This window comes from Mesocricetus auratus, unplaced genomic scaffold (assembly GCF_017639785.1).
Source record: "Mesocricetus auratus isolate SY011 unplaced genomic scaffold, BCM_Maur_2.0 Super-Scaffold_100008, whole genome shotgun sequence".
Classification (NCBI taxonomy): domain Eukaryota; kingdom Metazoa; phylum Chordata; class Mammalia; order Rodentia; family Cricetidae; genus Mesocricetus; species Mesocricetus auratus.
In genome coordinates, this window is record NW_024429192.1 from 55,930,006 (window position 1) to 55,952,890 (window position 22,885).

General features: G+C 45.3%; 1 long non-coding RNA gene across 2 annotated transcripts; it reads right to left on the reverse strand.

The window, feature by feature from the left end:
• Positions 1–5,911: 5,911 nt before the first annotated feature.
• On the reverse strand, positions 5,912–21,688 carry LOC121141955. Of its 2 annotated transcripts, none has more exons than XR_005878940.1 (4): positions 19,428–21,688; positions 17,276–18,459; positions 8,969–9,097; positions 5,912–7,752 (listed from the first exon to the last, which is right to left on the reverse strand). It is a non-coding gene; the product is annotated as an uncharacterized LOC121141955 (long non-coding RNA). The 2 variants fall into 2 exon arrangements; XR_005878939.1 differs by having other exon boundaries at positions 19,412–21,688.
• Positions 21,689–22,885: the final 1,197 nt, after the last annotated feature.

A 22,885-nucleotide genomic window follows, 5' to 3' on the forward strand; every position in this document is an offset into this window, starting at 1 on the left:
ATTTGTGTCATGCTTTTTTAAAAGAAAGAAAGAAAGCAGTGCTTAACAGCTATCCAAGGAGAAGGCAACCCTGAGACTGCCTGGTGGAGACCGACCCAGGTGAATGAGAAAAGGCCTATTCTTGTTTGCTCCTAACATGGAGAGTATTAGGAGAAATAATTTCCTCTATAGATGTAGATATTGGAAATAAAGGAGTGACATAACTTAAGGTTCCACAGAAGTAGGAGCAGAATTTGACTGATGAGCTTTTCTTTCCTTTTGGTTATTTTAAAGTAGGCAGAGAGAATGAGATCGAAGGGCCTGGCAGTTTTCCTTGTGAACCCGAGACCCTGGCACAGAGACACACTGGGTTCTTAGTCTTGTGGTGCATAAGGGACGATGCCCTAGTTTGCATGTTGAAAGCAATGAGGAGGAGGAAGAAGAAGAGGCAGTGCAGGGCATGAAAACTTGAGTATCCTTCTGAAGGGTTCTTCTTGTTAAGATCATTGAACAAATGAGCGAATTCAACAGATAGGTGTGGCCGGGGACAGCACCTGCCGCCAGGAAAGGCTCAGCAGGATTTAGATATTCAAAGACAGAAGATAGAATCACCAAATGCAGCCCAGGGGGCCACAGGCAGCCCACTGCCCATTTTTATAAATAAAGTTTTATTGAAACAGCCACATTATTTATTGTCTCAGCAGCTTTTATCCTGTAAATAGTCTGAACACCTGTGAGAGATCTTACAACCCATAAAGACTAAAGTCTTCAGTATCTGGCCTTTCCAGAAAAAAATTCTGACCTTTGCCTAGCACCATACACTCAAAAATTAACTAAAAATTTTTGTTAGACCTAAATGTGTAATGTAAAACTTCTAGACTAGAACAAAGAAGGAAGTCTGTGAGTTGGGCAAAGATTTCCTTGAAAAAACACTAAAAGCAGAATTTATCATTTTTCCCAAATATTCAACATTATTAAACCCCTTAAAAATTTTGATTTAGTGTAGGGGGCATGCATGTGCATAAATGAGGGTCAGAGGTCAACTTGGAGGAGCTGGTTCTTTCCTTCCCTCATTAGGCCCCGGGGATCAAGCTCAGGTCATCAGGCTTGGTGGCAACAGCTATTACTTGCTGAGCCATTTCTCTGGCCCTCAACATTATATGTACATACGTACGCACACATGTATGCAACATGTGCATGCAGTGCCCGCAGAGGCCAGAAGAGGGCAGCTACCATAGTTGTGAGATGCCATGGGGTGCTGGGAATTCAATCTTGGAAGAGCAAATAGTGCTTTCAACTGCTGAGCCATCTCCCCGGACCCCTCACTAAAACTAGGAACTTCTCAGCCAGATACAGTGGTTGTACCCGCTAGTTTTATGTCAACTTGACACAAGCTAGAGTTATCAGGGAGGAGGGACCCTTAACTGAGAAAAATGTCTCCTTATGATCAGGCTGCAGGCGGGTGCTGATGGCGCCCACCTTTAATCTGAGCACTTGGGAGGCAGGCAGATCTCTGTGAGTTCAAAGTCAGCCTGGTCTACAGGGCAAGTTTCAGGACAGGCTCCAAAGCAATATAGAGAAACCCTGTCTCAAAAAACCAAAAGAGGGGGAGAGAGAGAGAGAGAGAGAGAGAGAGAGAGAGAGAGAGAGAGAGAGAGAGAGAGAGAGAGAGAGAGAGAGAGAGAGAGAGAGAGAGAGAGAGAGAGAGAGAGAGAGAGAGAGAGAGAGAGAGAGAGAGAGAGAGAGAGAGAGAGAGATCAGGCTGCAGGCAAGACTGTAGAGCATTTTCTTAATTAGTGATTCATGGAGGAGGGCCCAGTCCATTGTGGGTGGTGCCATCCCTGGGGCTGGCTAGTGATCCTGGGTTCTATAAGAAAGCAGGCTGAGCAAGCCATGGGAAGCAAGCCAGTAGCAGATTCCTACCCTGTTTGAGTTGCATCCTGACTTCTTTTGATGATGAACAGTGATGTGGAAGCGTAAGTGAAATAAACCCTTTCTTCCCCAGCTTTTTCCCCATGTGTTTCAGCACAGCAATAGAAACCCTAATTAAAGACAGTGGTGCACATAAATAATCTCAGAACCCAAGGAAAACATGGAGGTCAAGAGCACCCTGAGCTGCAAAGTGAGACTATCTCAACCAACAAAAATAACACAGACGCCAATCAAAGAACTGCTTTTCAAAAGACATTTCTAGGACTGGAGAGATGCCTCACCAGCTCAGAATGCTCACTGCTTTTATTTTTGTTGTTTGTTTGATTTGAGACAGGGTCTCTCTATGCCAGTGGTTCTAACTTTCCTAATGTTGTGACCCTTTAATACAGTTCCTCATGGTGTGGTGACCCCCAGCTATAACAGTAATTTTGCTATTATGAATCATAATGTAAATATCCATGTTTTTGATAGTTTAGGTGACCCCTGTGAAAGGGTCTTTCAATCCCCAAAAGGGTTGTGTCCCACAGGTTGAGAACCACTGCTCTATGCAGACTTGGCTGGAACTTGAATTATACAATCAAGGCTGGACTCTAACTCACAGGGATTTGCCTGCCTCTGCCTCCCAAGCGAGAGGATCAAAGGTGTGCATCACAATGCCTGACCTCTTGCTGCTCTTGTTGAGGACCTGAGTTTGATTCCCAGCACCCAGGTCAGGTGGTTCATAACCACCTGTAACACTAGCTCCAGAGAGATTGGACACCTTTGACCTTAAAGGATGCTTGTACCATGTAAACATACCCCCACACACACATTTACAAATAAAACACATCATTTTAAAAGACATTGGCAAATGAGGGGCTGGAGAGATATCTCAGTATTTTCTGTGTGTGTTTAAAGATATGAGTTCAATTTCCAGTACCCACACAAAAAGCAGGCATAGTAATACACACAGGCTTGTAGTTCCAGCTCTCAGGAGGTAGAGGCAGGCTGGCTGATCACGGAGCTCACGGGCCAGCCAGCCTTGCCTAACTGGTCAGTCCCGGAGTTCCAGTCAGAGAGCCTGTCTCACAAAGCAGCTGGACAGCTCCTGAGGAACTACACCTGAGGCTGACTTTTGGCCTCTGCAGATGCACCTGAACATGTACAAAGACTGTTAGATCCGCAAGGAGTCACAGATTGTGAGAAATTACGAACAAGTCACATGGACGATAAAGGAATGGCAGATTTACATATTTTCTAGTGAACTAACTTTTGCAACTGTTAGCTATAGATAACTTAAATTGTTAGATCTTGATAACTTAAATTATTAGATTCTTGTATGTTGACTGTTTAGGGTCTTCTTTCTGTTTATGATGTTTTGCACACAAATATGAAACTATCTTAATATACATACATTTTGTATATTGATACAACTTAGAATATTTTATGATATTACACTTTACAGTTCTACTTCTAGTTAAGACATTTCAGTTCTCTCTCTGTTAGTGAGATTTATATGTATATATGTATATAGTTACGTTTTTTGAAGTCTTTGTCCTTGATAAATTATTTTGGGAAGCTTCAGCCATTGTACAACTATATTCCCGAGAATTACAGATTATTATCACCTACATTTCTTGTACCTATGAGATTAGTCAGACATTTGGTCTTCAAACACTTCATAGATGTGCAGAATATGGCATTTAAATGTTTTAGTATTAGTACTCCGTTGGCATGAGACACAGTTGCTCCTGACAGCACCAAGCTTTCCCGAAAAACTGTTGGGCACCAATGTCATTCATTCTGGAGTCCATTTTCTCCTCGGCTAATGGCCTCTTGGGCAAAGAACTGCTCCTACCTCGACGGCTGACTTTAGACATGCTGTCCTACTGTGCTTGTAGGAGATAAACTTAGAGGACTGCTGAACCTTGCCAAGTCAGGGAAAGACAGCCTTTCTACCTCCCTGCTTCTGTGTTGGTCAGTCAGATGCTCTAGGCCTTAGCTGGTTGCCCCTATGCTGCTGTGAGACTCTGGGTGACTGTCCAGGTAGCCTGCTGTTTCTGTCTTTGCTACACCTTTGGAAGTTGCTCGCCTGCACTTCCTGCCTACCCTAGTATTGTTATCTTCCTTCTCAGGTCTTTGATGAGGTTCAAGATTAGTCTGTCACAATTATTGCTCTCTCATCCTAAATAGAAGTATTAGGTACAAGACTTAAACTTTCCAGTTTAGGACAACTCTATAGTAATCTCTGTTATGCCTTTACCCTAGGATTGAATATGTAGTTCTTGTCTTTTGTTCTAGCTGCTTCACTGGCAATAGGTCTTAAATGTGTTTGTTCTTACTTTTCCTTCTCCTAGAACATACTTGATATTTGCTATCTTTGTATACAGTTTTGTATCAAGCCTAAATCTTTTTCTTTAAACTAAAAGGGGAATTGTAGTGAGATATCCACCCCACCCACACCTGTAGTACCATTTGGATGTCGTCAGCAGGTGCAGATTCGGGTTTAGGTCTGGGACAGGTGGCTGGCTCTCTTGCTTCTGGTTGGGTCACAGAGGGTAGCCTTGGTGAATCCTTGGAGCTAGAACTTGGGGTGGTCACCCACTTCTTGTGTAAGTGCATTCTCCCCGAATAAAATTCACTTAACCTGTACTGAGTCTACTGAGTCTTGATCCCCACTCGATACAAGTCACATGGATGATAAAGGATTGGCAGTACCCATAAAGAAATCTCTAAACTCAGTAGTCGTTAAAAAAGGAAAGCACGTCAATAGATAGACAAAGACATATCTAGATAGATCATGAGGCCCATTGATGGGAATGGAAAATTATATTGCCACTTTAGGATACAATATGGAAGTTTCTTTAAAAACAGCTAAGTAAACACATATGATGTATTTATCTGTCTTAGGGTTAATATTGCTGGGATGAAACGCCATGACCAAAAGCAAGTTGGGGAGGAAATAATTTGTTCAGCTTACACTTTCACATCAAAGTTCATTATCAAAGGAAGTCTGGAAAGGAACTCAAGCAGGAGGCAGGAGCTGATGTAGAGGCCAGGGAGGAGTTGTGCTTCCGTGGCTTGCCCAGTTTGCTTTCTCATACCATTCCAGGACCACCAGCCCAGAGGTGGCCCCACCCACAATGAGCCCTCCTGCATCAATCAGTAATTAAGAAAATGCCCCCAGGTTTACCTACAACATAATCTCATGGAGGCATTTTCTCAATTGAAGCTCCCCCTCTCTGATGACTCTAGGTTGTGTCAAGTTGACATAAAACTAGCTGGCACACCACCCAATCTTCCTTAGGTGTTTAGCCAAGAAAAGTCAAAGCATGTAAGTGTATGTCCACACAAAAACCTCTGGACTACAATGGTGGTTATGGCTGCCTTCCATCGACCTCTGCGATGATATTTATAGCTGTTCTATTTACAACTAGAAACAATCCAACTATCCTTCAGCAAGTGAACAGAAAGGCAAGTATAGGCTCAGTGGGTAAACCACTTTCCTGATGACCTGAGTTCCCATCGTTAGCTGTCTGCCATGTGGGTCTATATATCAAACGCAGGTTGTCAGGCTTGATGGCAAATGCCTTAACCCTATGAGCTATCTCACGGGCTTCTTAGGAAGTATTTTTGAAAGTAGGCAAGATAGCTTAGTGGCTAAAGGTGTTTGCCTTGTATGCCTGGTGACTTGAGTTCAATCCCCACAACCTGTATAAGGTGAATGGAGAGGGCCAATGCCACAAAAATGCCCTCTGATTGTCACATATGCTACATAATATGTGTGCAATCCTCTCCCCAATAAAAAGTAAGTGTAATAAAAAACAACAAAATATTTTCTATAAATGTTGAATCTGTGAAATTTAAAGTTTTGGGGGGGGGTTGAGACAGGGTTTTTCTGTGCCTTTGGAGGCTGTCTTAGAACTTACTCTGTAGACCAGTCTAGTCTCAAACTCACAGAAATTCGCCTGCACCTGGCTCCCAAGTGCTGGAATTAAAGGTATGTGCCACCACTGCCAGGCTCCACTAAATGTTTCTTTAAAAATTGAAATAGCCAGATGTGTTTGCTCATACCTCTAATTCCAGATGTTGAGGATCAGAGGCAGGAAGATCCCTGTGAGTCCGAGGCCAACCTGATCTACTGAAGGAAGTCAAGGCCAGCCCGGGCTACATAGTGAGACTTTATCTCACTGAAAGAAAAGTTAATAAATATATATCAAAATCTTAGCTGTCAGTGAAATGTACATAAAATGCATTAAGATCAGGTGGAGAGATGGCACAGCAGGTAAGAGCACACTGGCTGCTCTTCCAGAGGACCTGGGTTCAATTCCCAACACTTGGTAGCTCAAATTCATTTATCACTCCAGTTCTAGGGGATCCAATGCCCCCTGCAGGCCTCCTTGGACACCAAGCATGTATGTGATGCACAGACATACATGCAGGCAAATTACACACATACTAAAATAAAATAATTAAATGTGATTAAAAACTAATTCCATCTCTCCTGAGTCAGGATGGCTATTATAAAAAAGGAAGGGAAGAAGGAAGGAAGAAATGAAAGAAGAGAGGAAGGAAGGAAGGAAGGAAGGAAGGAAGGAAGGAAGGAAGGAAGGAAGCAGAAAGAGTGAACAAACAACAAACGCTGATGAGGAACTGGGTGAAAAGGAGCCCCGGCTGCAGGTGAACATGTAAATTAGTCCAGCCGCAGTGTATGATCCATATTCCAGCTGTATTACCCCTGTGTTTATGTCCCAAGGAAGCAACATCAGTTTACTATAGGAACAGCAGCATATTCATGTCCATGATAGCACTATCCACAATAGCCAGAATGTAGAATCTGCCTAGGTGCCCACCAATAGAAGAACAGACAAAGAAAATGTGTTATATATACACAATGAAGTTTTATGCGATCATAAAAGAGAATGGAATTATGTTGTTTGCAGGAAAAGGGTTGGAGCTGGAGATCATCATCGTTAATGAAATAACTCAGATGCAGACAGACAAGTTTCAGATGTTTGCTGTCTAATGTGGAATCTAGGTGGGCGCAATACTAGGACATGACAGTAAAAGCATTTAGGGATGTGGAAAGGTGGGGGGATGGGGAATAAGAAAGGGAAGTAGGGAGGGTAAGTATGATCAGAGGACATTATATGTATGTGTGGAAATGTAATAATGGAATCCCTATGTGTACAGCTTTTAATAATTCAATTATATCTGTCCCAACATGTAGATTTTCAATGCCATTCCTTCCTAGACAATAGTTTACCATTGTTTCTGTAGCATTTGTATTATTGTTTAAAGTATACAGGAGGCTGGCTATTCATAGTTCATATGTAAATATTTCCCCACTTATACAGGGGACCTGAGCACCTATAGATTTGGGTATCCACAGAGGATTTTGGAATTAAAACTCCATGGGTATTGAGGAGCAATTGTATAAAACATGTCAAAATTGATCAAGCTGTCCACTTTAAGTATGGACAGTTTATGTGTATGAATTATAACTCAATAAAGCTATTTCCCCAACCTGCTTTTTAAAATCTATTTTTTTAAGAAAAATCCAGAGCTCTTAACTACTTCAGGCATTCTGTGTTGCTGGAAGCAGCCAGCTTACACCCAAGCTTTGTATTTCTTCTTCATTCACAATAGGCTGTGACAGCCATGTCCCCTGAAGACTTGTCTTCATTCTAACCGACCACAGGTGATCATCCTATTGTTATTGTGTGATGTGAAGGACCAGGATGAGGTCTCCCGCTGCTAGCATGTCACTGATGTCCTCACATCCAGCCGGGGGAAGATACAATGTCACCATCTCATTTCCCTGAGCAGCGGTTGCTTGGCACCATCTTGGTCTCAGACGCTCTGTGGGTAAGAGTTAGTTTCAGAGAACAAACCCCAGCTCGACAGGTGACTCAGAAAGGAATGCATTAAAGAATTCTGGAGATGGATTTGAGAAGTAAGATCTCAGCTGTTTCTGCATACAGGAATTTCTTCAGTGTGTGAGAAATATGAAATCCCATTAAAAGAAACATCCATTCTGTGGTGGTTTTTCTCACAACACATCATTACTCCTTAAATCCTTCCATCCTTCCTTCCATCCTTCCTTCCTTCCATCCTTCCTTCCTTCCCTCCCTCCCTCCCCTCCCTTCCTCCTTCCCTCCTTTCTTCCTTGCTTTTTTCTCTTCTCCTCCTCCTCCTTCCCCCCTCCATCCCTCCCTCCCTTCCTCCCTCCATCACTCCCTCCCTCCCTCCCCCCCCTCTGTTAAACTACTGAAAATGCAACAGACAACCAGGACTCCTTTGATGAATTGCTTTCCCAGATCTGGAAAAGGACAAGGTGAATTTGGAATGCTTCCTCAGGAAAAGAGCAAAGATGTCCTATAAAATTGGTGGGGACATGCTAAAAGAACATTGTTGGAATGGCTGAAATGCAAGGACGACACAACACAAGGCCCCAGGAGCCAGCTGTTTGGTGTGCAGTGAAATGCAGCTCACAGCAGGCCGCTCGTGGGCCAGAATGAGTATCAGCTTCTCTGGGGACGTCTGAGGAAGCCACCGGGAAAGGGGCCTAGTGAAACAAGGATTCTAGACTGCTGACCTGCCTGTCAGTGTGAGGACCTCGGTGGCACAACATATTACATAGGGGTCAGGGTGAACCCCAAGTGATCCAGACTGAGTCCTCTGGAATGCCAGATTCCTTGGTTTTACCTTTGGGGTGTCAAGGGTCAAATGGGGCCCAGGCTGGGTGTAAACATGCAGCTTTCCCACCTTAGGTTTGGTGAGTATAACTCTGTTAATTTACTGAAGGGATGCAGAAGTATCATTTTTTTTTTACTTCTCCAATTTTCCAAAATAATTTTGATCCATTAATAGAGGCTGGATAAATTATTCACCTCCAGTCCTTTAAGGGTTAACCCCTGGGACTAAGATGTCCAGTGACAGCTGTCCAGAGGCCCTTGTGGACCTACTCTCTTAGATGTGCCAACCCTGGAACATGGGTGCCTGCTAGGAAGGAGCTGGCTAGCCTCCCTCTGTCTCTCCTCACTCCACAGACCTTTCTCTTCGGCCCACTGCCCACCTGTGGGAACCCACTGGAGGGTGTTGTGTTTCTCAGTGTGTCTTCCCTTCTCCTCAAATCGAAGTTTCCCACACGTAGTCTTCACCCCCAGTGCTGTGGAACAGGACATGCTTCAAAGGGAGGGTCTTTCTAGAGATAATCAAGTTAAAATGAGGCCATTAGAGGAAATGAAGGGACAGGAAGAAGATGGTCTCTGCAAGCCATGGAGAGAGGGCCAGGGCGGATTCTGCCCACTGTGTCTGTGGACAGCGGTTTCTGTCCCACCCAATCCTGCAATCGTTCAGTTCCAAATAAACACACAGAGGCATATATTAATTATAAATGGTTTGGCCTAGGCTTATTACTAACACACTCTTACAGCTTAAACTAATCCATAATTCTTATCTATGTTTAGCCACGTGACTTGGTACATTTTCTCAGTAAGGCATTCTCATCTTGCTTCCTCTGCATCTGGCTGGCGACTGCTTCTCTGCCTTTCCTCTTCCCAGAATTCTCTTTGTCTGGTAGTCATGCCTCTACTTCCTACCTGGCTACTGGCCAATCAGCATTTTATTAAACCAATATGAGTGGCAAATCTTTACAGTGAACAAGAACGTTATCCTACATCAGTGTTAGCATTTGATCACAGACATCTGGGCTCCTGAAGTGTGGGATATGAAGGTTTTGTGTTCTTGGCCACACAACCTCATTTGTTTACAGCCCTGGCCAACTACAGGGATTCCCTCTCTTTCGTTAGCTCCCATTGGAATCCTGCATGCTCTCTTAGGGGTTGTGAGTCAGTCCCCTAAGTGCTCTTGAACAGAGGGAAAGGGACAGGAACTAGACAATGCCCCACAGTCTCATTCAGCCATACATGCAGACGGGGGGGGATCTGAGGCAACGGTCAGAGGCTAAGACTGCTCCAGACATCACTGACCTGATGGCCAGTGTCACTGGGTGAGGGGACTTCAGAAGGATGTCATTCTCTCTGTTTTTGTGTACATTGAAATTTTGGTGTGAGCCTAGACTTTAACAGCTGAGCCATCTCTGCACCCCTATCATAAACTACAGAGGGAGGTGGAAACCATCTCACACCACTGAGTTCCTAGCTGTGACTTCAGGCCCTCTCAGACTGTCAACCCCACCCCTTCTCATCCTTCTTCCCCACCTACCTTGAACCTGGTGCCTTCCTCAGGCAGGCCCCAAGCACTGATGCCTCCACAGCACTAATACAGCCCGCAGAGCAAGGGTGGCTGGAGACATTCCTCAGTCCCAAACGTCAAGCAAGACTTCCTAACAAGCCCCATCACACCACAGTGGCTTTGCTGCACCCCCTCAGATGACTCCTTCCCCAGCTCCCCTCTCTCTCCTCTCAGCTGTTTTCTTTGAGTCCTATGTTTCCATTTAAAAATCTAACCCAGGAGTGTAAGTAATGGCCACATGTTTTCTCCCCAGCAAAACACACAGACCGACCGACAGACAGACAGACAGACGGACACACATATGTGCACATACACACATGGATATACACATGCACACACAGATACAGATGCACACACAGATACACACATACACACATGCATACAGACACACATGAATACACACACTACACACAGATACATACATATGCACACATATACACATGGATAAACACATGTACACACACATACACTGATTTACACACAGATACACACATACACACAGTCAAACACACACACATTCTGCGTCTGTAAGTATTGTAACACACAAATATGCACACATACACGCACGCACATATGCACACTGATGCACACACAGATACACTCACATACTCACACAGATACACACAAACACGCACAGACACACAGACACACAGAAACACACACATGAATACACACATGGACACATGGATACACTCACATACTCACACAGATACACACAAACACGCACAGATACACAGAAACACACAGACACACATGAATACACACATGGACACACAGATACACTCACATACTCACACAGATACACACAGACACACAGATACACAGAAACACACAGACACACATGAATACACACAAATACACACACACACATTTACTACCAATCACACAGACTATGTTTTCGAGACAGACACCCAGACTCATCGAGAGTTTCCATTACTCCCAGCCTGGGCCAGGGTAAAGAACCAATAGCCCATTATCTGTGGCGTCTGAACTGGACTCTGCACACAGTGGTGTCAGGCTGACAGCCCTCCTGGTGCCGAGATTAACATGCAGTCAGTGGAAACCCATCCCTCTCAGCGTTCTCTTGCCCCAGTTCAAGGCTGTTCTTTATTTCTTCCTGTGTTCTTTCTCTTAGGAACTTGTCTCTTCCTTCATTTGAAGTTTCCAACACAATAAAGCAAGAGAAGGGAAATGGGCTTCCACAGGACTGATTTAATAAAATTCACAAAACGTCCTTTTATTTTAGGATTATGTTTTTCCTATGTTTTGTTAAGAGCTATTTTCTGTCATGAGTGATGGGGTCAGCACACCACAATATTATCAGCTGAGGTTAAGCTGCAGGCACAGCCATCACTTGAGTTATTTTAGCAGAACAGATTGAAAACAGGGACTCAGAACTTTACAGTTATTTGGGAGAGCTGGGGTGCCCACTTAGGCTGGGTTTCCTGGAACGTCTCCTGTGTTTGCCAACTTGCCATCACTATAACAAAGTACTCCAGTTAATTAACTTGCAAGTAGGAAAATGCTTCTTTTTAAATTTTTATTTTTATTTTATGTATATGAGTGTTTTGTCTGCATACGTGCACATGCATCATGTGGGTACCTGGTGCTGATGGAGGTCAGCAGAGGGCATTGGATATTGGATCCCCTGGAGTTGGAGTACAGAGTGCTGTCAGCTGCCATTTGCATGGTGGGTACCAAACTCAGGTCCTCTGTAAGGGTAGCCAGTGTTCTTAGCCTCTGAGCTATCTTCCAGCCCAGTAAATGTTTCTTTTAAGTTTTTAGAGGTTGCTTGTATCTGGCAGGGTAATGGGGAATTCACCCCATGGGCAGATAAGACTGTTCATGAGCAATAAAAAATGAGGCAAGACCTGAACCCCGATTCAAGCTCAGATCTGGAGGTAGGACAGCCCACTGCTCCTCTGCGGTGCTCCATCCCTTCCTGGTCCACAGCTTGTCAATGGTCCTCTGCTCCTCTCTCCTGAATACCAAGCAGTGGTCAGTGCCACCAAGCATCCCCAAAAGGAGCACATTATTCCTTGATGACAAGCCTCATGGAGTCACAGTTACTGTTGGCTACAGGGAGGTGGCTGAAAATTCTGGAACTTAAGTTTGCCTTTGGGTCAGCCTCTCTGGGAACGACAAAGAAGTGTTTGGGGGAAATCTGGCAATCTCAGACCCAGAGGAGCAGAGTGGGAAGACAGTGATGGGAAACCTGTGGTTGCTTGTGTTGCTAGACCATGTCAGCAGGGCAGGTTGGTGGCGGCAGCGGCCAGTGCCTCTGGGTACTCCAGACCCTGTGTTCTGGATGTGCTTGCTCCTAAAGACATCCCTGATGTCTCCACAGCATGTCATGACTGTGAATCAAGCATGCTCTGTGAAAGCAGGCAAAGTCTCATTTTTCCCCACTCACAGCTTGACACTGCTGGTACTTGGTGACAGTGGAGGGAAAGGAAATGCCAGGCTTTGAGCTAGGCAGGCAGTGAAGGGAGAGGCTGTATCAAGAAAGACAGTGTCCATGCCCAAGTAGCTTCTAGCCTGTGTGACACGACTGGCCTTCACTGAGTGTTCAGTGTTTGTAGACTGTTCCAACTTCATGGCATTGTCTCACTCAGGCCTTAGATCAACTCTGAGTGGTGGGCATTAAGACCCCATCTTACATACAAAGGAAAGGAAGTCTAGAAGCTGAAGTGAACTTGTGGGCAGCCCCTGGGAGCCTAATCTTCTGACCTCCTAGTCTTTGTGCTCGTTTGAGACGGGATCTTGCTATGTGTGTGTTCTCTTGGGCTATTCAGTTGGGGAAGGCAGCTGCCATATCATGAGGCCCGCTTGTGGAGAGATGTCCTCGTGACATAGCTTGGAGTTAGTTTCCCAGTGGAGCTCTGAGATAACCATAACCTTGTGAGACTCCCTCCCTCAACTGAACTGCTCTCAGATTTCCTGAGATAATAGGTTGTGCTGAGCTAATGTGCTGGGGGCAAGAGACAGCTAACATGCTTGCCCACACCCATACAGCCTGCCTATGATGAGGCTGGCATTGGAGCTCAGGTAGGCCTGACTTCAGAGTTCATGTCTGCTTTTGCTCTTTGGTGCTGGACTCAAACTCAAGACCTTGGGGATGCTGAGCCACTACGGAGCTACACTCCCAGACCTTCAAAGTCCGCGGTTTAGTTACTATGCCACACTGCTTCCCTGACATGTAGAAGACAGACATCACACCCCAAGTGAAGATAAAACTAAGAGCAAAGTGGCCAACCTGCCTCGGTTTCCTCATATGCAAAATTGGTTGGTGCTGATAATAACCAAATTCATATGGTTGTTGTGATGATAAAAAACATTTATTCACATGAAGATCTTAGGAGATAATAAATATTCAGTAAGAATTAGTTATGAGCTGGAGATGGTGGCACTGCCTGTAATCTCAGCCTCTTATATCTTTTGGGAGGCTGAGGCAGAAAGAGCCTGAGTTCAAGGCCAGCCTCAGCTATTACACAGTGAGACCCTAGATAAATAAGGGGGGAAAAGAGAATTCATTATTGTTTTTAAAGATTTATTTTATCTTTATCTTTGTATGAGTGTGTGCCTGCATGTGTGTGTGTGTGTGTGTGTGCGTGTGTGCACACACAACTGATGCCCATAGAGGCAAGAAGAGGATACCAAATCCTCTGGAACTAGTTACAGACAGTTGTGAACTATCACATGGGAGCTGGAACCAAACCCAGGTCCTTTGCAAAAGCAGCCAGTGCTCTTAACCACTGAGCCATTTCTACAGCCCCAAGTTAATTGTTTTTAGTACTAGATGAAGCAATGTACACAAACATTAAGTGAATTAAAACTGGTTCAAGCCCCTGTGAAATGGTACATGTGTGCAATGGTGATCATAATACTGCCACTCCCATGGACAAGATAAGAGGGACTGCACAGTGCCTGGGACACTCTTTCAACACACATACATACATACATACATACATACATACATACATACATACATACCTGGAGCACTCTACTCAATACACATACAAACATACATACATACATACATACATACATACCTGGAGCACTCTACTCAATACACATACAAACATACATACATACATACATACATACATACATACATACATACCTGGAGCACTCTACTCAATACACATACAAACATACATACATACATACATACATACATACCTGGAGCACTCTACTCAATACACATACAAACATACATACATACATACATACATACATACATACCTGGAGCACTCTACTCAACACACACATACAAACATACATACATACCTGGAATACTCTACTCAATACACATACAAACATACATACATACACAGAACACTCAATACACAAACATACATACATACATACATACATACATGGAACACTCTACTTAACACACACACACACACATACATACATACATACATACAATACCTGGAACACTCTACTCAACATACATATGTACATGAACTGTACTCAACACACATACAAACATACATACATACATGGAACACTCTATGCAACACACACACATACATGCATACATGCATACATACATACATACCTGACACACTCCACTCAATATACATATATGCATGAATGCATACATACATACACACATACCTGGAACACTCTACAACATACATATACATACATAAAACATGCATACATACATACCTAGAACACTCCATTCAACACACACATGCACATACACACACACTAACATACACAGTACACTCAAGTCAATATACATACATACACACATATACATACATGCATACACACATACATACACATACATACATACATACATACACACACACATGCACACACACACGGCACATACACGGCACACTCAAGTCAACATACATACATACACACATACATACACACACACATACATACATACACCCATACATACATACACACACACCCATACATACACACATACAATACTGACTGATGCGCTTAAGGAGACAGGTGGAAAGAGCAGCCAGGAAGTGCTGTCCGGCACACTGTTGATCCTGCTCCCCAGAGTCACTCCTCACCCTGCTGTGGGGTGTAGGAGTCAGTTGGAGATTGTGGGTGGGGAAGGCAGAGGAGCCATGGTTCATGGGAAAATGAGAAGAGGCCCGATCCTGGTGCCGGAGAATGTGCTCCTGCAGAGCCCACCAGGCCCCCTGCCCTGGCCACTAGCAGGACCTTCAACCCTCCAAAGAGGATTATGTTAACAATCCCAAGAAGGGAATTTGTTCCATGGGCCTCCCAGATCCCTGGGGCAGGGAGGCTTAATGAGTCCCAGCACAAAGGGCACTGCCATTGCTCACTCCAGCTGGATCTCTCTTGCAATCGCACTGTTTGTGCTCCAACTGCACTCCAAAAGAAATAAACGAGTAAATAACACGAAAAAGATGGGCCTGGCTCCACGGCCCTATGTGGGAATGTTTGAGGAAAATGTGATGACCATCTTAGTTTCAAGATTTGGAGATCTGCAGAACATGTTTGTACAAATCCTTTTGCCAACTTCTCCTTGAGATTTTTGGCATTTGAAGTAACAAATATCATAAAGAAAAAAAAAAAAAGAACCACACAGCCACCAATGAGACTGGAATACACTCATAAAAATACATCCTTGAGTCAGACATGGTGGCGCCATCTGAGGTCTCCACTGTGCCAGAGGTTGAAGCAAGAGGATTGTGTTCATGCGGTCAAGACCCACCTGGTAAGACAGTGAGCCCTCCATCTTTAAATCAACCAATTAGGGGCTGGAGAGATGGCTCAGTGGTTAAAAACACTAACTGCTCTTCCAGAGGTTCTGAGTTCAATTCCCAGCAACCACATGATGGCTCACAACCATCTGTAATGAGATCTGGTGCACTCTTCTGGCCTACAGGCATACATGCAGACAAAACTGTATACATAATAAATTAAATGAATCTTAAAATAAATCAACCAATTAGCAGAGTAGCTCTAAACATAAAGGTCATTGCGGTCCAATAGTGAATTTCATGTCGGGAAAGATGTGGGCCGAGAACCTTTCCTGGTAGAAACCAGGTCCCTTGGCTGCCATCTCTTTATCCACAAAGTTCCATTTGACCTGATCAGGGGTTTTCAATTTGGGTTTCTGGGGGTACCCTGGTGGGTGGAAATACCTAGTTTTTCCCTAGTGTATAAATACCTAGTGTATCAGGATTTTTCTCTGGGGCTACCAACCAGCTCTCAAATCATGACACAGATACTTAATGTTAGTTATGAATGCTCAGCTCGTTTCTGGCTAGCTCCTTTAACTTAAATTAACCTGTTTCTCTTTATCCACCTTTTCCTTGGGGATTTTCACCTTCCTTACTTCTGTGTCTTATTTCACTGCTTCTCTATGGCTGGCTGGCTGGTGTCTGCCTGATTTCTCACCCCAGGCTTGCCCCTTGTTCTCTCCTCTTTCCTCTCATTCCTCCCTCTCCGTTTCCTCTGGAGCCTAGAGTTCTCCTCCTATTTATTCTCTGTCTCCAGCCTGGCCTATCCTTTCTCTGCCTAGCTATTGGCCATTCAGCTCTTTATTAGACCAGTCAGGTGCCTTAGGCAGGCAAGGTGAAACAAAGGCAACCCAGCTTTTCATCAGTAAATAAATGCAGCAGAAACAAAAGTAACACACCTTTACACAGTTAAAGTAACTTCCCGAAACTTAAGCAGATGTAACACATCTTTACATCAGTAAATAAATGCAGCAGAAACAAAAGTAACACACCTTTACACAGTTAAAGTAACTTCCCGAAACTTAAGCAGATGTAACACATCTTTGTCCAGTTAAGTAATATTCAGCATGTCAGTTTTAGAGTTAGTGTCTTACTTTTTGGAAAAGGGATTTTGTTACTTAGAAAACAGTAAGAACCTGTCCAGTGCTCCCCGATACCTTTTTTCTTTTTTTTTTTTCTGAGGCAAAGGACTATGAAGCCTCAGCCGGCCTGGATTTTACTATTTAGCTCAAATTAGCCTTCAATTCAAGACAATCTCAGCCGTGGAAATGCTAGGTTTACAGGTGTGTGCAACCATACCTGGCTTTGGACACCCCTTTACTGGATGATCTCTAAGGTTCTGTCTAATACAATGCTAGATCACTTTTACTAACCCTGAGGAGAGTGAGAGGCCAAACAGCGTGTGCAACGTAGGAGCCAGGATTGCAGAACTTCCCTAACCACAAAGAACATAAGGAAGTCACTGCGACCACTCAAATGGAAGGGAAGCTGTGGAGTTCTGCTCTGCGGGACCTGTAGGAAGAGCAGAAGAGTTTGGATGAGGGAGACACTGCCAGGGCCTGGGGCACTGGGCTGATTCCACCGCTGGAGGATTCCACCAGCCTGTGAAATTCCTACAAGAGCTGAGCAATTCCTAAATGGGGAAAGGCCTGGCAAGCGTCAAGGCAGTCATTCCTCAGTTTCTTCCTTCCCGTGGCACTCACTCCTCCCAGCACCCTAACCCTCGCTGTTTAGTGAATGTTCTGTCTACGGTGCATCAAACCCAGCTAGAAGGCAGGGGCAAGGGCAAGCCCCTGTACAGCTGAGGGGGGCACGAGCCTCACAGGCACCTTCAATGGTGCTGCATAAGCTCTGAAGAAAAAAAATGCAGATTCACAGATGTGATTACTTGGAGTTAAACCCAGATGGTACAGGGCTGGGCTTCCATGAGATACGGGACTTAAGACCTGGAAGAGAATTAGCTGGAAGAGGAGAAGGCACCAGTGACAGGAAGGCCATGTGGAGGTTAAGCTCGGGGTGTGGGAAACTGAGGCACTGCAGATTGGTGAGGCTGGCCATCATGGACAATGTACCTCAGGCCAGGAATCGTTTATGCTTTGTCCTGTCCACCCGAAGTCCCAGGAGAACGGTGTGCACAAAACCCTGGAGGGCCTACACTGCTGCTCTGAATGCCGCCCATGTCTCTTGCAGTAGGCTGGTGCTCAGTCCCCAGAGACTGGCTTCAGAGCGATGCTCAGGATGTCTGGTAGCTGACAAGACAGGAGGTCGCACACACAGGCTTGAGCAGGATAGTGCAGGCTTCAAGCAGGAACGGTCCTTTGCCAGCTGCGGGTCTTCCCAAAGCCCCTGCCACAGTGTCAGGTTCTCTCCACCTGATCGCGGTTGCTCCTGCCTCAGGATGGCTGGCTGAGAATGGCCAAAACCCCTGCTTGGTGAGCACTCAGGTGACATGCTGTACTGAAGGTGCAGCCTAGAAACAATTCTGGTGTGTGGAGAGCTGGGTGGGTAGTAGGGAGAGTCAGTGAATCTGGCACCCTCTTCTGGCCTCTTCAGCCACCTGCATACATGTGGCACACACACATCAACAAAAACATAATATTTTTAAAAGCACTTAAAAAACACAAGTGTTATGGAATATTATTTAACCATGTAAAAATGTGTTGCATTTGTTTACGCTGTGGAATATTACTTTAACTGTGTAGAGGTGTGTTACATTTGTTTACAATGTGGAATATTACTTTAACTGTGTAAAGGTGTGTTACATTTGTTTACGATGTGGAATATTACATTAACTGTGTAGAGGTGTGTTACTTTTGTTTCTGCTGATTTGTTTACTGATGAAAAGCTGGGTTGCTGTTTCACCTTGCCTGCCTAAGGCACCTGACTGGTCTAGTAAAAGGCACTATCTAGGCAGAAGAGGGATGGCGGCCACTGGCAGGCAGAATAGATAGGAGGAGAAATCTAGGTTCCAGAGAGGAATGAGAGAAGGGAGGAGAGAATGAGGGAGAAAGAGAGGGATATGCCAGACAGTAACAGAAGAAGCAGGAAAAGCAGTCACATACAGAAAGCAATGGGAAAAGCCCTGAGGCAAAAGGTACATAAAGAGATTAAAGAGAAAAGAGATAAAAAGGTAGATAAACAGGTTAAGTTAAAAGAGCTAGCCAGAAACGAGCGTAAGCAAGGCCGAGAATTCATAACTAATATTAAATCACTGTGTCATGATGTGGGAGCTGTTTGGTGGCTCAAAAGAAAAAGCCTGGTACAAAAAAAGATTTTGTTGTTGATCTAGAGGAGCCGGCAGGTGGACAGAAGAATACAGCCTACCCTAACGTCAGCTCCCTGCATCAGGTAATAGCAGGCTTGTAGGACACTGAACAAAGGTTGTGGAAGCAGACGTGTGGGCAGTCCCTTTTGCTTGGGTGAGGACAGAGGGCGCGCGCACACTGAGACTGCTCTGAACAACTCTTAGCTGCATCTAGAGAGGTGCGGAAATGGTGAGAACTACTAACCTTGCTGAGCACTTACATGGCAGGCACCGAGGTCAGCGTGTGTACTGTTACCCATGTAATCCTCACTGGCATGGTGAGTCAGGTGCGCTGGACCCATTCTGCAGAGGGAAACATTGAGAGTCTATGCAAGGCTAACTATGGTACCTGTTCAAGTGGCTTCCGTGCCTTCTCTTAACTGACATTTTACTTCCCAGTTCCCTGTGCTTACATTGTCACTGTGGTTTCATTGACCTGTGGTCAACAGCAATCCAACAATAAGTAGAAAATTGCAGAAATAAACAATTCATAGGTTTGGTTTTGTGTGTGTGTGTGTGTGTGTGTCTTCGTGTTGCACTGAGGGACAGAACCAAGAGCCTTCATGTTAGGTGAGCGCTCAACCACTAAGATACTTAGAGCCCTTTTCACTTTGTGTTTCGAGAAGGCTGTCACCAAGTAGGCCAGGCAGACTTTGAAATGCTGATCCTCTTGCCTCCTCTGGCTTCTGAATAACAGGTTGGTGCCTCTAGGCCTGGCTATATAGAAGGTCATGCTGTCAGGTGTCTACTGGGGTCTGTAGGTGGGTAACTATATTTGGAAATGAGGTAGGACTCTGGCAAAAGCAACTTAAGGGAGAAGGGGTTCATTTTGGTTCACAGTTCAAAGTACCATGGGGACATCAGGGCAGGAGCTGGGAGCAGCTGGTCATATCACGTCCACTGTCAGGAAGCAGTGTGTGCGAGCCAATGCTCAGCTTGCTTCCTCCATACAGTCCAGATTCCCTCACCTGGGAATGGCTCTGGGGCTGACCTGACCAACCTCCATCAGCCTGATGAAACTGGTCGTGCAAGGAGGTTTTTGCTCTCAGTCAGAGGCAGCCAGATGGTGGTGGTGCATGTCTTTAATCCCAATACTTTCAGGAGGCAGAGGCAGACATATTTCTGAGTTCAAGGACAGCCTGGTCTCAGAGTTCTTGGCTAGTCAGGGCTACACAGAGAAAACCTGTGTCCACAAAGAAACAAGGAGTCAGAAGTATGGTGTGGTTTGAATTACAAAGGCCCCCATAGTTTCCTATATTTCAATGCTTAATTATCAGGGAGTGGCACTACTTGCAAAAGATTAGGAGGTGTGGTCTTGTTGAAAGTGTGTCACTGGGGTGGGCTTTGAGGTCTCTAAAGCCCATCCCAGGCCAGCATCTCCTCCTGCTGCCTGTGTATCTGCATGTAGAACTCTGAGCCTACCAACCAGGATGTAGCTCTTAGTTACTGCTCCAGCACCACGCTTACCTGCCACCACACTCTCTACCGCGATGATAATGGACTAAACTTTTGAAACTGTAAGCCAGCCCCAATTAAATGTTTTTTCTCATAAGAGTTGCCATGCTTATGGTGTCTCTTCACAGCAGCAGAATGGTGACTAAGACACATGGGCTTCTCTGAGGGGCAGTCTGGGTACAGAAGCTGGAACCTGGGTAAGGACAGACAGGGTTTCCCTCAGGTCTGCAGGAGAGACAATAGACTCGCTTATCTCCTCCCTGAGGCAAGTGCAAATGTCCTTGGCTATCAATGGGCTAGGTAATGTCAAGCCAACCCTCACAGATACCCTGCATTTTTTTTTTTTTGGCCTCTATCTTATGTATAAGAGGCTGAAGAAAGTGTGAGGGCAGAAAGTGGACAGGAAACTGAAACCAGGCCTGACTCTAAGGCATCACACCGCTCTACCCCCAAGGAATGAGGCACGGATGGGGAGGTTGGTGCTGGGCCAGAATAAAATGGCACATGCAGTAATATAGGGCACAGGAGTGGGGCGTGAGGAGCAGGGAGGGAGGATGAGGGACATAAGAGAATGAGAAATAAAAGACATGAGGAAATCAGGCCCTCCTTCATGTCCCTATGCCTCTCATTACCTGCTGCCATAAAAGGCCAGGATGTGTGGGCTGTCTGTCCCCAAAGCCTCCAGTGCCAGCCAGGAGACACATATGAGCATGGAAGTCTGATGAGGTGGTCCGGGGGCCGTCCTCCTAAAATGATAGGTGTCCACCGTTCCCAGGGAGGTACTATGGGGTAAAGGAGCAGGGCCTAGAGTGAAGGGAATACCACAGCTTTCTTCAAGAGAAGCAGGAAATTAATTTTTAAAATGTGATCTCTCATAATTTTAAGATGAAAAAAGTATTTTAGAGGAAAAATAAAAGCTGTCAGTAGGCAGTAGGTACAGTCAAGAGTTGGCATATTTGTTTGTATAACGGTCTCATGCTTAGCTGGGGAGTTAATGCAGGGCTCTGAAGACCATAGGAGGGCACCGTGCGTGCGTGCGTGCGTGTGTGTGTGTGTGTGTGTGTGTGTGTGTGTGTGTGTGTGTGTGAATGAGGGCCATGAGGTTTTCAGATTTTCAGAGTGGAGACAGCTTTGGGAAACAATGCCTTGTCACCTCCAAACACAAAAGGGACATTTGCCACTGCCCTGGGATGCTTCCTACCAGCCACAGGCATCTGCTTCACACATGGAGCCGAGGAGCAGAGGGAGGAGATGGGGATGCTTGGAGGTGGTGGGAAGCAGCTCAGAAGTGAATCACATTTCCATGTGATGGGTGCAGTTCACACTTTGGAAGAGAGCAGGACTTTTCTAAATATATCAGCCAAACAGCTGTCTGGCTTGGAGTGGAGATTTCTGACAAGAGGCTGAGCACCCATGTTCTGCTTCTCCAGTGGGGGAGGGGAAGGCTGAGTCAGGAAGGAGCCTGAAGCCTTCTCTTCCTAAGTGCTGATTGGGCCTTGTCAGAACATCATGGGTCCAGGGAAAGTTGCACAACCATGAGGTTTCTAGGAAGGTCTGAGAGGGGTCACAGCAGGCACCCCTCTTCCGATTGCCCTCGGCCCTTCCAGGGCTGGCTGGCACAGAGGTGGTTGTCTCTCCTGGTCTTCCAGATATGAATGGCATCCTACCCAGGCTCCAAGTGCCTCTCTGCTTCCTAGCAAGGGCATGAATGGGCATTACCTGCCAATGTCTTGGGCATTTCCCCTCAGGTAAGGAGACCAGAGTCGTGCATGGAAGGCTGTAACTGCTCCACAGGCACAGTCATGAGGCTTCTAGGAAGGCCTGAGATGGCATACCCTGCTTTTCCCAAGGCCTGGAGGGTAGCTTCCTTCTATGACAGTAGTTCTCAGCCTTTCGGCCCTTTGATACAGTCCCTCATGTTGTGGTGACCCCAGCCATAAGATTATTTCGTTGCTACTTCATAGCTGTATTACTGTTATGAATCATAATGTAAATAGCTGTGTTTTGTGGTGTCCTAGGAGACTCCTGGGAAAGGGTCATTTGATCTTAAAGGGGCTGTGACCCGCAGATTGAGAGCAGCTATTCTACAAGCTCCAGGAAGGAGTACTCTCAGGCAGCCTTAGTTCTGCTGCCTGGGTCAGATGCTTGGGTCCCTAGGAGCAGGAAATGTCCACTTGGCAGACCTAGATGTGCCCTGCATACCGTCCCACAGGCTGTGGGGAGC